The sequence below is a fragment of the Tenrec ecaudatus genome, chromosome 7 (assembly GCF_050624435.1).
Source record: "Tenrec ecaudatus isolate mTenEca1 chromosome 7, mTenEca1.hap1, whole genome shotgun sequence".
Classification (NCBI taxonomy): domain Eukaryota; kingdom Metazoa; phylum Chordata; class Mammalia; order Afrosoricida; family Tenrecidae; genus Tenrec; species Tenrec ecaudatus.
Window position 1 is genome coordinate 113,196,667 of NC_134536.1, and position 16,175 is coordinate 113,212,841.

The window sequence follows — 16,175 nt, forward strand, 5'->3', positions numbered from 1 at the left end:
GGCTACCTTTAATTTTGTGAGTCCTGAAACTTGAATTTTAACTTTTTCTCATATAAGTAGTTGTCCTTCTTCATGACTTTATGCCAGTGAACCAATCTTCTGCTAACCTGTGGCACTCAGCTGCATGCTGGGATTTTCTGAAACACGTGCAGTATTTTCCTGATTAGTCCAGATACACTGACCATACATTTCAAGAATCTGGAGCAGCTCCATGCAACTGTTTGCTTGAATCACAATAATGTTTCTTCGCACAAAGGTTAAGGGAGAGAAAGCAACTAGACAGGTTGTGAACTGGATTTCCCATCTTCCTGTTTCCTACTCACATTCCACCAATTCCATGCCCAGAATCAGAGAGGGTGGGTTTTCTTTGCGAGGCAATGTGACTGCCTGCTATCATGTCCCATCATTAAATCTGCTAGGCTTTTGTCACCTAGGAACAGAATTACATTGCTTCATCCAGGATTATACAATAAACAATAGACCTATTGAAACAACCATCTTCTATTTTATGCATTGATATTGATATCCCACCCTTCCAAAAATAGTGCTTAGTGTTTTACCTTCTCAAATGCTATTGTAATAAATTGATTCACCCTATAGTTAAATTCAAATCGGATTTATTATTAAATTTATATGGGGTAAATTTTAAAATACTGATTCCAGAACCTTGCCCCACATCATTGAATGCCAATTTTTAAGGGTGGTACTGGAGGTCTTGTTCCCCACCTACCACCATTCTAACGGTCAACTCTGTTTGGCAACCATTATACATAACCATTAAAATAGAAAAGTTTCAACCCAAATACAGAGAGCTGCTAAGTATAAACAATAAGAGCTTCAGTAGACATGCTCTTTATATTTCTAGCAATTTCCAGAACACGAGTCTTGCCTTTGATTGTAAAATTCTGCTTGACATGGTTGAACTATGGAATCGTATATGTATTAACTCCTAATTAATAATGAATACCATAAATAAAATTATTAAAATATCAATATAAGCCTATTAATAAGTCTTAATTTTGGGGAGTCAAATACATGCTCCTGTTTCATGGCAGTTCACTTAATATTTTCCTATTCTTATCACAATAACTTGGATTTCGTGACATTTTTTCATTGTTTTACTTTCATCTGTAGGAATGTCATAGAAAGCATTAATAGATTCTGATACACATTTTTGTAAATGCTAAAGGAACAATAGATGAATAGCACTTTTGAAAAAATAGCACTATAAGAGATTTCAAATTCTGCTGGATGTCCAAGGGATATATGTGAATGGAATACATTTAACATTTTTTAATGCCTAAGCCACACAACATAAGTCAGAAAGAAGAAAATGCTATTATCAAGAAGCTTTTGAGGATGAGAAAGACTCTTCATTGTACTTATTTCCAAATACACTTGCTGATTTAACACAATGACACAAAGGGACTTAGGATAAAAATTTTAGTAGACTTCCATCTTAAGAAGTCATACCTCCTGACACTAGCCTCTTTGGTACAAATAAACTTGAATAGTTCAGATGCATTTCAAGACTTACTAAATCATAATCAGAAAATAGTTTTATCATAAATTCTTCCTGTGAATAACATCAGGGAGCCCAGTGGTGCCTCTCCAACACAAGCGCTGCTCTGACCATTGTTAGGTGGCTCACGCTTCAAAAGTTAGAAAGAGAAAAAGGACAAAATTTTCAGAGGAGAAAATATAGACTCTTTTATATTTATCCCTGAATTATTAGAAACCATTGCTATTTTACCCAGCATTAAATATATTACACCCTAAGGTTTTAAGAAAGTACTAACAAAGAAATTAATCCTAAACATACAGTTAGTTGCATAGGAGTTTCTAAATTTATGTAAGAAATAAGTCTATTTAATAATTTAACATCAAGGTAAACCAGTCCAAAATTTTGTTTTATACATCCTCACTCACCCAAATAACATTCTTAATCTCTTTCATGCCCATTTTTTTCTCAACCACTTTTCTAAGACCAATTAAGTAAACGTTTCAGCTTCTCAACAGTCAGAGCATTTGTGGCTGTAGCTTCATTAGATCTATCTTCTAGCTTACACACTCACTCTGTGGGTATTTCATTTGCACACGTGCTGTTAGGTGCCCTGAGTCAGTTCCAACTCATACAGCCCTGTCTACAACCAAACCACACACCGCCACGGCCTCTGTTACCCTTGCGATTGTTGCTGTTTGAGCCCCTTGTTGCAGCCATTGTGTCCATCCATCTTATCAAGGGTCTTCCTGGTTTACACTAAGCCCCTGCAGAGCACAATGGCCTTCCCAGGGACTGGTCCCTCCTGAGATCATATCCACATTATGAAAAACAAGTCTCGCCATCCTTCTTTCCAACGAGCATCCTGTCTGTATTTCTCCAGGATATATTTATTTGCCCTCTGTCAGTCCAAGTACTTTCAATATGCATCAACCCCATACTTCATAAATATTAAGTCTTTGGTCTTCCTTATTCATTGTGCAGCTTTCACATGAAATTGAGATGATTGCAAATATCATGACTCAGTTCAGGCATGACTCAGTCTTCACAGTGCCAGCTTTGCTCTTTAACACTTAAACCAGTCTTCGGCGGCAGGTTTACTCCGTGGGTTTATTCCGTGGCTGCTGCTTTCAAGGAGCGACGATTGTGGACCTAAGTAAAATGCAACCCTTGACAACTTCATATGTCTTTTATCTTCATCAGTAAGTGCTTGGAGTCGCCTTCACTTTCAGCAAGGAAGGTTGTGTCATCTGCATGTGACAGACCGTGTTAATCTGGATTGACTAGAAAAACAAATCCAGAGACATTCATGTGTGTATGAGAGAGTGTTTTATATAAAAGAGCAATTGAATATTGAGAAAAACATTCCAGCCCAATCCAGATCAAGTCCATAAGTCAGATATTATTCCATGTGTTGACACTGGTCCATAAATGCCTCTTTAGACTCAAATAGCCATGCAATGATGTTGAATGCAGGAAGATCACGGGCCAGTGGGTGGAAAGTCTTGTGGATCCAGTGGTGGCAGAAGCATCTCAGCGCTGGCAGGTGTCTGCACGTGGCTCCTCCAGCTCCTAGGGCTCTGGCTGTATCAGCGTAGCTCCATTAGGCTCTTCATCAGTCATGCCTCACAGGGAGTGAGTGTGTGTCCCTGCTACCAGCAAGCTATTTATCTCCTTAGCACCTTCAAATGAGGTCATCAAGCTGTGACCTGGTTGATAGGCTAAACTCCACCCCCTCAATCTTAAGCCTCAAATTGACAACAGATTATGTAACTACCACGCAGACTATGAGTACTGCTCCAATTCTGATGTCTTATCCTTCTTTATTTCTTTCAGTTTCTCAGATGTATATATACATATATTTACATATGTGTATATATGCATATATTTACATATGTATATATACATAATGAATAATGAAAGGAACTGCACACATACCTAATGGGCTGAACATTATACCTCAGAAATACATATTTGAGTTAAAAAAAACTACTTCAAACAGCTCTACCAGGATTTAATTGCTGAAATGTTCCTTCCTAAAAGGCTGCAATTTCTGGATTCATACAGAGTAGCAAAGTTAAGTAAGGGCTTTCTGAGAGTAGTCTGGGGTCATAAGTCCTGCTCTTTTATTGAGGCTCTAGCGGAACGACTTAGCCATGATTCTTTGTCTGTTCATACCCATTCCCATAAAATGAAATAAAGAAGACCTTAAATGGGTAGGATTTTAGATGATCAACTCTATGATATTATCAAAAAACAGTGGCCTCTGAGGTGGCGCTCAGCACAAGGAAACCCCCTGGAACCCATCGATTGGGTGGAAAATAATGTGCTTACTGAAACTTTCAAAAGTAAGTTTTATTAATATTACATTATTTAGATGAATAACGGACACCCCGAGCATACAGTGAGTATCTGGAGGGGAAAGAGATGCTCCTCGATGTGGAAGGATTGAAAGCGGGGCCTTGCCTGTTGGCTTGCTTGTAGTGGAATGGCTATTGGACTTGAAATCTGACTGGCTGTGTACATGTATGGATCTCTTTCTAGTTTAAACAAAAATTACTTTGGAAAACATGACAAATAATTTAAGAAGATGCCTACAAGGTCCACAGATCTAATGTAATGCTAATATACTTCTAGTCTATCAAGTGACTTTTGGAATAGCCCTTACTTCACTGTCCCTCAAGTGAGAGCTACCGTGATTCTCTGTTGTGTGTATCTCACTGTCTGTTCTGATCTTCATTATCTATCGGAAGAGCTAGGTTTCAAACCCTGTACTAAGACTTTGGGTGCTTCGTCAGTTCTGCCTTCTCATGATCCTATCGGTGTTCAACAGGAGGGAACATGATGCAGCCTGCAGCAGCACCACAAGGGTAGCTATGTTTGAAATCACCGCCCCATACGAGCATACCTCAACTGACCGATTGATTCCATGACCCCAGAATGCTTTACAGAAGCTGAATGCATTATAGTAGATATAAAATTATTGTGTTACAGTACATTTTTGTTACCTTATGCAAGGTAATCTGCTTTATCCAAAGCCACCTGATTTAATCACATGTAACTGCTCCGTGAGAGGAACTGCACTAGTGTTGGACCAAACCCTGGGAACCGTAGCCTAGCCAAGTTCTCACACGTACACACACACACACAGCCCTCACAGGGAGCACTTATGCATAGAGTTCTCACTTCTGCACATGTTGAAAATAGACATACGGACAGCATTTGTTTTAGAATATCTTTTTAAGAATATTTGCCTAGTGAATAGCTTTGGAAGACATACATCTTCCTCTGGAGCAGAAGTCAAGTATGACTCTGGTCTTAATTTTGTGCCTCGCCAGAAGTCTTCTTGAAAGCGGTACAAGACAAGAACCGAGGAGTGGTACCAGTGCAGGAAGAAATGGTGGATTTGGGAGTCAAACCCAATTCTTTGGACTTTCAAGCTAGTACTTTGCATTTCACTATAAAAGAGAAAACAAACCAAGAACACCAAACCCGCTGCTACTGAGTCAATGCTGACTTATATTGACACCCCCCCCCCCCCGTGGCTTTCTATGACTGTAAGCGGTCGTTGAGGGGGCAGCCCGGCTGTCTCCCGCGGAGCTGCTGGTGGTTTCAAACTGCTGACCATGCAGATTGCAGCCCAGTGTGCAACCGCTACACCCACCACCAGTCTGTGCATAAGAGAGGAGGTTACTTTGAGGACTAAGGTGCCCCTGATAAAGCCATGGTCACCTGAGAAGCAAGTGACAGCTGAACGCTGACTAAGGAAGACGGATGAAGAATCAATGCGTTTGAATTACGCGGCTGGTGAAGCGCATTGAGATCACCGTGGATTGCCAAAAGACCAACATATCTGGAGAGTGCCAAGAATGCTCCTCGGAGGCAAGGAGGGGGGACTTCATGTCACGCACTATGCACACAGTGTCAGGGGAGACCCCCCTGTAGAAGGACATCGTGCTCGGTAAATTAGAGGCCCGGGGAAAACGAGGACAAGCTGGATGGACACAGCAGCTGCAAAGACGGGCTCAAGCCTAGGGATGCCCGGAGTCGGAACCGACCGGGCGGCCTCTTACAGTACAGACACAGAAGCGCTTCTGGTGAGCACAGTGACCGGGCGGATTCCGTAACCCAAATGAATGCGTCCTGTGGTGAAGAAGATCCACGGAGCGGGAAAGACTTAGGGAAGGGGCCTTCCCAACACAGTGTGTAGACAGCCAGCCTGCCTGGGAGAACAGGCAGTATGTGTTGAACATAACGTGCGCCCTGCTCTCGAGGCCCTGGGAGCCTGGTTTGCGAGGGAAATCTAGTCATAGGAAGTTCTTAGAAGGTAAGTAGTATCCAACGAAGCTCTGCTCTGGTTTAGCACTCCTTAAATTACAAGTTAAGAGCCATGTCAGCCAGGGCAGATTTGTGCATGAGTCTGGGTTTGAGCAGAGGCTGGGGAAAGAGCAAGGCAGCGGTGAGAGCAAAAAGCTGGGGGAGCGGGTGGGGGTGATTTTTTAAGTGAAAGTGAGCCTCCTTGCTACATGACCCAGAAAAAATTACTTTCTCTGCCCTCTTTCTCCATATATGAAAAGGACAATTTTGCTCTTTTGTGGCTTTTTAAAAATCACAGCACATAACGGCCAAAAAGGAAAAAAAATCCAAACAAACACAAAGAAACAAAACTCACCATGATATTTTCTCATTTGCACTTAACTCGGCGATTTCGAGCCTTTTTTCCTGGTGTGGATGTTACCACAGGCTCCTGACATTCTTAACTTGATTGGATCCCTGCCGTGCAGTCTGCTTCAGACTACCTTTTTTAGACCACTTGAAAGTTTTTCGATTTATTCAGCAGAATATATCAGCCTGTCAGCTTCAGAGAGCTGGTGCCTGCAGAAGATATATCTTTCCTCTGCAGGTGGCACTGGCTGCCAATTTTTCTGTGGGGTGAGCTCTTAGAGGGGAGGGGAGATATTTTGGGGAAAGAGGACTGTCCCACATGCTTCAAATTAGAAGGCAGGAGGTGCCGACTCTATGCATCTACTGAGCCTAGACTATCATTGCTGGAGTTCAGAGAAGCCCTGTGTGGCTTGAGAACCACTCACATTTGACTCGATGGCTGTCTACTTTTCTATCTGGATAATGACTCGACCTGCTGTGTCTGAGCGAGCAAGGGAACCTATAGTGCCATTTCTTTGCTTTGTGATTAGCAAATTACTTTTTGCTTAAACTGGGACATCCTATCGCTATTTCTTGCCTGGGCAATTTATCAGCCTCTATCATTTCCTAGCTGTGGATACCAATGTCACTAGGCTTCAGGTGGTGTCCCTTGAGTCCTTGAAGTTCCTGCCATCTGTCTTCTCCTGGATTATTCTCCCTCCATGGCAGAAATGGCTCCACTCTTACTGCATCCATCCTCCTCACCAAAGCAATCTGGATCCGCTGAGCTGTCATGCGCCTTCCCCGCAGGGCTTGAGTGAGGAAGCAGCAAGATTTCTTCTGGGATGATGAGGGACCTCCAGCCGGTGCCTCCACTTACTCTGTAGAGCACATGACAGGGCCCCAAGGCGAGACAGGCCCACCGCTGTCAGTTTTACTAAGCGGACTTCATAAGGGGACATTGACATCAAAAGTAATCAAGGAAGAAGGACTTCCTGTTTGTGCCTGGGGCTGAGTTCTTCTCTTCTTTCCTGATGCTTTGTGACCAGGAATGTCATCTCTCGCTCTCTTTCTTTTTTTTTTTTTTGGTAAAGCAAACTACCAGAAAATGAGCTAAAGACTCTTTTATAACAAATTTTCAACCAAACAGATGACTATTCCAGATCAAGGATCTTAAGACTGACTGAATTCGAGTAACCAGAAAGCCCAGAAGAGGCCACTGAGTTCCTCCTATCTCTCTAGGTGGGAGGGCCCTGAGACATCCCAGACGGATGGGATTTTTCAGGCTATTTATAGTCACCTTGTAAAAAAGGCAGCAGGAGGAGAATCTGGCTCATGGTAGATGGGTGTGTTTTTAACAAGTAACATTTCGTAGTAATGAGGATTGTACACTATTAATAAAACAGCTAAGAAAAGCGCTGGAGAATTATGGTAGCTAATGGTCTGAAGAACATTTACTATAAACCAGATTTTACGATACATTTTAGAAGAGCAATTTGATCATAAATATTCACTCTTTCGTGACATGTTGCACATAAAATCTGATCCCAGGAATGTCTGTAAAATACTCTCTAAAATGATAGAAGATGAGAAAAGACAGCTTTCCTGGGCTAGGGAAGTTCTCTTTTACCTTTGCTGCCCTAGAGTAGGAACCGTCAGTCAAATTATTTCTACTAGAGATTTACCCGTAGGGAAACTCATGGTCAAGTGAAAAGGTCAACTCTCGGAGAATATTTAAACTTCCATGAAAGGATGAGACAGTCCTCTGGGTGGTAGGTGGCTCTCAGGTACCCTGACGTGCGTTTCATTATAATCACTGGGACTCCAAATGCTTGAACCTTCTAGTCATGTGGTCTTTTTCTCAGCTTCTCCGTGTGTGTGTGTGTGTGTGTGTGCGTGTGTGTGTGTGTGTGTGTCAGTGGCTCTTCTTTTGTCTACAAGGCTACTATCAGTTCAATCTTTCTTTGGAAAGATTTTACTTCTAAAATTAATGAAAACTCTTTCCCCCCAGCTCACACAATGTGGACGGGCCATAATTTCAAATAAAATGAGTAGAAAATGTTCAGAGAGATTTTTCCCCCTAATATTTAATGCTTCCAGGCATATTTTAACCTGAGTATAAATAACCCTGACTTCTCTTAAACCAGCAAGGAACAGGAGAACCTAATTACATTGCCACTTAGCTGGCTGTTTTTCTTACATCTGAGGAGCAATTCCCTATGCAATCTGAATGGGGAATGAAAAATTAGCTTGAATAAGGAAGCAAAGATATGAGATAAAAAGTATCATAAGCTTTCTCCAAGTCAAGCCTTTATTGTTTATTCAATGCTTTTTAAGATGTTTTGTCTAGTTTGTATTCGTTATTTTTCAAGTATTCTCAAAATGTAAAGCACAGTGGCTGTTGGTAAGTATGAAAGCAGAAAAAATACACCCCAATATTAAATAGGACTTTCTGGGTGATACAAACAGTGAAGTATTCAACTACTAACTGAAAGATTTATCCCATGCAGAGGCACCTTGGAAATCAGGTTACAGTTCACCTGACAATCCACCTGAAAAAACGTGACCATCCACATCCGTCAGTCACAGCCTTGGATCCCTATGGAGCAGTGCTCCTCTGCACACATGGGGCAGCCGTGAGTCGGCATCAACTTCATGCAAACTAACAACAAGCAATAAGGAGGCATTATTTGTGGATTGTTCATGTTTTCCACTGCTTCTCCTGTTTCTGTCACTTTTGTAGGTCAATATTAGGGCCCTAAATGTTTACTGTATTAAAATATTACACACATTATAAAACTCACAAAACTACACAAAAAGATTATGCCTAAAAATAAAATATACCCACTGATCACTTCTCAACATGGTTAGAGTCCAAAGATCAGGCTGTCCTGTGAAAACCAGCACTGTTGGAAAGAGAGGATGGCCACGGCGGATCACAAAATGGATAATGGCTGCAGCATTAGAGGACAGCTAAGTTTCATCCTGACACCACTGCCAAACCGCTGAAAACCACAGCCCAGCCAAGTTGGCCATGACCGCACCCATCACGGCCAGTTTTACTCTCACTTCACACCTCAGGACTTGCTAAGGTCAGGTGTGCGTCACTATGTGCAAATAAAAGAGCACCCTTCTCTCAATATGTCATAAATGTAAAATTGGATAATAAAGATCGGAAATGCGAAGTAAATGTATTTTATTTTAAATATCTCCCCAGTCACTAGTTAATAACTCATGACATAGCACAGGCTTAGGACTAGGGTGATTACTAACCTTAATAAGTATAAATTCATGTCCCAAATAACCATGATAAACTCGATGTTTGGGGTGTTTAGAATATTATTGTTCCACCATGAGGAAATTTTTACGTAAGAAGCAGGAAAAGTGTCAGTTCTGCCGTTAATTGTTCATTTATGTTTACATTATCTATCGCCATCCAGTCGATTCCATCGCCGGGGATGCCATGGGTTTCAGACTAGAACTGCACTGCACAGGCTTTGAATGGCGATATATTCTTATATTCTAGACCTCGGGGTTTTTCTTCCTCAGCACCACATGATGTATTTGAACTGCCGGCCTTCTGGTTAGTAGCTCATAAACTGAGCCACTGAGAGCCCCATGTTACATTATACAATAAACAGAATGCCATGTAGTTGTAAAAGATGATAAAGTTACGTATTTGACACCACCTCCACCCCCCAAAAAAGCTCTGGGCAGAACTTTCGTAGTACATATCCCCCTGCTTAGCAAGCATCGAGCAACTTGCTCTGAGTTAGTGCACCCAGTGGTGTCAGCAGGGAAGGTTCTCTCTGGTCACAGTGAATTTTTTCACAAAAGTAGTTTCACTCACACCTCATTCTTGGGAAGACCAAATTAAGAGAAAAGTGCGCAGCAGTGAAAGGCCGTTGCCTGCTCAGGAAAAAGGTTGCAGAAACTGTCGTGATGTTGAACACAGCTTACAAGGACAGTCCTATGGGGAAAACACGCAGGGGTAAGAGTGGTTTTCTCTGTTCAAAAAAGGTGAAATGTCGATTGATGACAAACCTGTCAACTTCCCGAATGGGCAAACATGTCGACAAAATTCGTGCACTGTGTTTCTTTTATATGAGGGGGAGAGTGCATTTAGAGTTCCTTCCACCAGGTCAGACTGCTAATCAGACTTTTTATTTAGAGGTTCTGAAAAGATTACCTAACAGTGTGTGACAAGAAAGGCCGTATTTGTGGCAGGAGGGGACTGGTTTTGCCACCTTGACAATGCACCTGCTCATGCAACCATCTCAATGTACCAGTTTTGGGCAAAAAACAGCAAGCTTCTCTTGCCCCACACACTTTATGCACCTGGCTTTGCTCCATGTAACTTCATTTTGTTTCCATGAATGAAGAAGGATATGAAAGGACAGCAATTTGACAGCATAGAAGAGGTGAAGGAGATGTTTCCACAGGAAAGGGGCCTGGTACACCAAGCTCTGAGGGCAACATGCCAACAGGAAGCAGTGAACTAACAGAGAGGTCTGCAGGGCCGGTCACAATCAGCTACATCAAACCCCTCCCTAGGAGACTGCACTACAGAGGACAGCACTGAATATACAGCCCAGGGAGAGCATCAGTTCTGCCCAGACACACAGGAACAAACAGAGAGAGAGAACGAACACACACAGCATCCAGCATCATCCTGGCCCACCAAGCCCCAAGGATGACATTCCGGCTAGGATCGGCCAAGGCACAGAGAGGACCATGGGGCTGACTCCACCATGAGACACGATGTTCCCTCACTGACCCACAGCACTGCAGGAGACAGACACTGGAGAAATAGCGCAGTCTAACAGCCCCACACCTCCTGCTTCCACACACACACACACACACCAGGGCGAAACACAAAGGAAATGCAACAGAGCAGCAAGAGGAGCAGAACAAGGAATCCTGAAAATAGACTTCAGGATTGGAGGGCAGGACTTGGCACCTCATCAGACTCCATCAGAAAACATGCATAAGGGTCAGCAGACAGACATGGAACTATTTATAGGCCCCTTCTTTTCTTCTTCTTCTTTTTTTTTTTTACATGTGTATCTGTATAAAATAGGCAGATAAACTATCCCGAGGAGAAAACAATGAACTGATGGTTGGGATTGGGAGTGGGGTGGGACAGTGGACAGGGGGATGTATGGGGAAATGGAGCCGGGAGCCAACAAACCCAGGGACAAGGGAACAACAAGAGATCTAAAATCGATGGTGAGGAGGGTATAGAATGCCTGGTGGGGATTGAGCAAGTGCAATGTAGCCAAGAGGAATTACTGGGAGCTGAATGTAGGTCAAATATGATAGTAGCACAAGAGGAAAGTAAAAGGAAATAGAGGAAAGAACTAGGAAGCAAAAGACATTTATAGAGCTGTAAATATAGGCATTCATATATATCAATATATTAATATACAACGATAGGGATATAGGTCTATGCACATATACTTATATGTTCAGTGTCAATGTAGCAGACAGACATTGGGCCCATACTTAAGTCCTCCCTCAACACAAGAACACTTTGTTCTAATAACTTGACATTTGTGATGCTCACTTTCTCAACACAATCGCTGAAGTCAAAATGGGTACACAAGCAAATGTGAGGAAGGAAGGTGATGGTGCCCAGCTTTCACAAGATACAGAATCTGGGGTCTTAAAGGATAGAGGTTAAACAAGTGGCCATCTAGCAGGGAAGCAACAAAGCCTACATGGAAGAAGTACACCAGCCTGTGTGATCACAAGGTGTCGAGAGGATCAGATATCAGGTATCAGAAAACCTAAAACAAATAATCATATAGATGTGAATGAGGGGATCGGGGTGGAGACCCAAAGCCCATCTGTAGAAAATTGGACATCCCCTCACAGAAGGGTCACAAGGAAGGGACAAGCCAGTCAGGGTGCAGCATAGCACCAGTGGAACACACAACATGCCTCTAGTTCTTTAATATGTCCTACCCTGACTATCATGACCCCAATTCAACCTTAAAATTCCAACTAGGCCAGAGCATGTGCACTGGTACAGATAAGAGCTCTCCACAAATGGAATCCAGGACAGATAAACCCCTCGGGAACAGTAATGGGAGTAACAATACCCTGAGGATAGGAGGAAGGTGGGGGACAAAGGAGAAAGGGGGAACCAATTGCAATGATCCATGTAAACCAACCCACTCTCCCCCCAGCCTAGGAGGCCAAACAATAGAAACATGGATGAAGGGAGACAGTGATGGTTGTGATATTATGAATAATAATTTATAATCTATCAAGAGTTTGTGAGGGTGGGAGGATGGGAGAGGGAGAGAAAAAAGAGGAGCTGATACCAAGGGCTCAAGTAGAAAGAAAATATTTTGAAAGGGATGATGGCAACATATGTACAAATGTGCTTGACACAATGGATGTATGGATTGTCATAAGAGCTGTAAGAGCCCCCAATAAAATGATTTATAAAAAAGAAAGAAAGAAAAAAACGAGGGAGGTGCTGTCAGCCATCTTCATGGATGAGTTTGAAAAATGTTTCCAGGAATGGACTCGCAGATTTGACAAATGTATTCAGTGTCATGGCGAGTACTTTGATGATGATAAAGTTATTTTGTAAAAACTATTTAAATACATAGCTTTGAAAAGAAACTCCATTTTGGGGGGGTAGGCCTCATATTAATAATTGATTAACATAAGTATAATATGTTCCCATCAGTATTTATAGGTAAACCATTTACATGAAATATTTTAAATATTTAACAAATCATTTGTTTATATAAAGTATTAAGTTTGAGATATGTAATGTTCATAAATATTGACCCAACATGATAGTAAACCTTTTCATGGCAAGTGGAATTTCATAGGCATACACAGTGAAGAAGAAATCGCCTTAAAGGGAAAATTTTTTTCATGTGAAATATGCTAAGCATTCACCAAAGTTATTAATTGCAACATTTAAAATACATTTAGCTAATGAAAATTCTATTTATTGAGTACTTATAATGAGCTGTACACATCTTAATCACAACACTCTATGGATTAGGCATTATTTCCATTTTACAGATGGGGGATCCCATCTCAGGTCCCTCAAGAACACATGCCTGGGAAGAGAACAGACTAGGATCTGAAACCATGAGTCTCTGACCCACAGTCAATGGTTTCAACCATTGCTAGAATCAAATCAGCATAATTTACGTAGGGCCAAATAGCTATATAAGATGTGGCCATCTTTTAAAATAGCAATTATGTTACCAGTGTGGATGTTTCTTAGATTTATTCAAGACAGTATCTAACCAAGCGCTCCCCTGGAAGTACAGCAGGAAAGCAGTAACAGAACTGGTCAATGTAATCACTAATTTTATACCACACAGCTTACACTGCATCATTTATAGTGTGTTTAAAAGAATACTGTGAGTTTGCCAACAATGATCTGTAATTATTTCTTCAATGAATATGAATAAGACAGCAATGTTTCTGTTTCAGATCATGTTCTCTGAATTGTTTTCAAACAATCCAAACACATGCCTAGCAGGTTAGAAAACAGAATTCTCAGTAAATATTATCATTGTTGTTCTTCTTCTAAGAAATGAAAATTTTCCTCTTTTTGTCTTAATGAGGATGACAAATACAAATACACTGGAGGTTGGCCACACTGCAGAGAGTCCTTTGTATAGAATTTGGTTGGCTCAGCTTTGCCTCACATAACCGCTTACAATTTTGAACATACTAGAAGTTTAGAATTCAAGAAAAAAGCAGGCTGCTTGGCTTTAGGAACACCATAGGCTTGCAAGATGACCCCCACGGAGCTTTACTTCCCAGTGCATATGCTCTTATATGCCCCCCCTTCAAGACTCAGAATTGTTTTATGTGCCCAGTGGAATTCAGAGGCAGTTATAATATGTAATTTTCAAGGCTCGTCCATGAAAGGCACGATGGTTCCCTTTCTTTCTCTTGTGTTCATCACTCACTCTGGAGGAAGCTAGGTGGCATGTTGCTGTCAGGTGCCATCAACCTTATGGACAACAGAACAAAACACTGCCAGATCTTGTGCCATCTTCACGATTGTCCCTATTCTTGACCCTTTGTTGCAGTCACTGTCAATCCATCTCCTCAGTGCCTGTCTCTTCTTCGATGCCCCTCCATTTTACCCAACAGGATGGCCTCTCCTGACGACATGTCCAAAATATGAGAGACAAAGTTTCAATACCCTTGACTCTAAGGGGCACTCTGATCTTACTTCTTCCAAGACAGATTAACATGAGATTAGATGCCTCCCAAGCATCCCTATAGAGAGGTCCCACGGGGAAGAATGGCGGCCTTCTACCAACAGCCAACGACTAAGACTTTCAGCAAACAGACACATGGAAGGGATTCCCCAGCCTAGTCAAACTTTCAGGTGATCTAGCCCTGTTCCACATCTTAAAGTCAAACTCCAAGAGCAACTCTGAGCCCAAATCACCCAGGTTAGCTGAACCCAAATCATTCCTCTCAAAATCTGTGAACAAGTCAATGTTTGTTTTAATGTGCTAAGTTTTGCTGCACTGAAGTAGATAGTGAAGTCACATACACTTTTGTTTGCATACCACTGTTCAAAAACATGGCTTCCCTGTCACAATTTGATTAGCATTAAGCTAGGAGATATCTCGCCTTCTGGTAGGTCTGCCTGCTGTTGCAACCAGGGCTTTACTTACCAAGGGAAGAGGGCAACAGAGGACAGATTTGGGAAGAGAAACAACAGCTTGTGGTCAACTCTTGCATTGGTAGCTCCAAATGAACCACACCTTCTGGGATACATTTCTTCCACGCAGAGTGAACAGTCTCATTCACTTTGCCAAATGTGGTGTTGGTAAGCATGATGCCAAGCAGAGGCTTAATTAACACTTACACTGAAGCTTGTGATCTCGTGGGTCATGGCCTCTAACAGGGAAGCTGCCATTGTGTAAGAAAGTCCTAGTTCCCCTGCTGGAGAAAGAAGTCAACTGGAGAATGAACGTGCACCAGAGAAGCTTCTGACTTAGTGCAGCTGTGTGCCTAACCCTAGCCAGCCCCAGGTGCAGTAAAGAATCACCACAGAACTGCGAGAGAAAAAATAATAATAAATCGATGCTGTTTACAGACCAGTGAAGAAGGGACCAACATATAACCTCCTCCCTGGGGGACGGACAACAGAAAAGTGGGTGAAGGAAGACGTCGGACAGTGTAAGACATGACAAAATAATAATTTATAAATTATCAAGGGCTCATGAGGGAGGGGAGAGCAGGGAGGGAGAGGAATAATGAGGAGCTGATGCCAAGGGCTTAAGTGGAGAGCAAATGTTTTGAGAATGATGAAGGCAGTGAATGTACAAATGTGCTTTACACAAGTGATATATCCATGGATTGTGATGAGTTGTATGAGCCCCCAATAAAATGATGGGAGAAAAGACCATTGAAGAATTGATAGTGCTGAACTTGCCTTAGAAGGGAATGGGGAGACTTCGTCTCACCTCCTTTGGACCGATTATCAGAAGGGACCACTACTCGGAAAGGACATCGTGCTCGGTAAAGTTGAGAGTCCGTCCAAAAGAGGAAGGCCTCAGTGAGGGAGTTGGACGCAATGGCTGCCGCGATGAGCTCAAGCGTAACAACAGTGGGGATGGCAAAGGACCAGGCAGTTTGTCCTTCTATTGCAGAGTCACTTTGAGTCAAAACCAACTTGCCAGCAGCTAACAACAGCAACGAGAAAAGCCGCCACAAGGGAGCCCCGGTGGCACTAGGTCAAGTGCTTACTTAGAGGCCAAAGAAAGGCTGGCAGCAGGGACTCAGCAGCCACTCCATTCAGACAGATGTGGCAGTCTGCTTCTGTAAAGATGGCAGCCCTGGGAACCCCATGGGACAGTTCCAGGGGGCCACTATGAGTAGAAACCTGACTCCCCTGTTGGGGCGTCAATATTGAGGGCAGTTTGTTACACAGAATACTTACCAAATGTCACTCTATCACTTCAAGGAGAGCACGTTGCCCACCGCTGACCTCCTCCAGCTACAGAAGTGTGTTAGTCCGGGT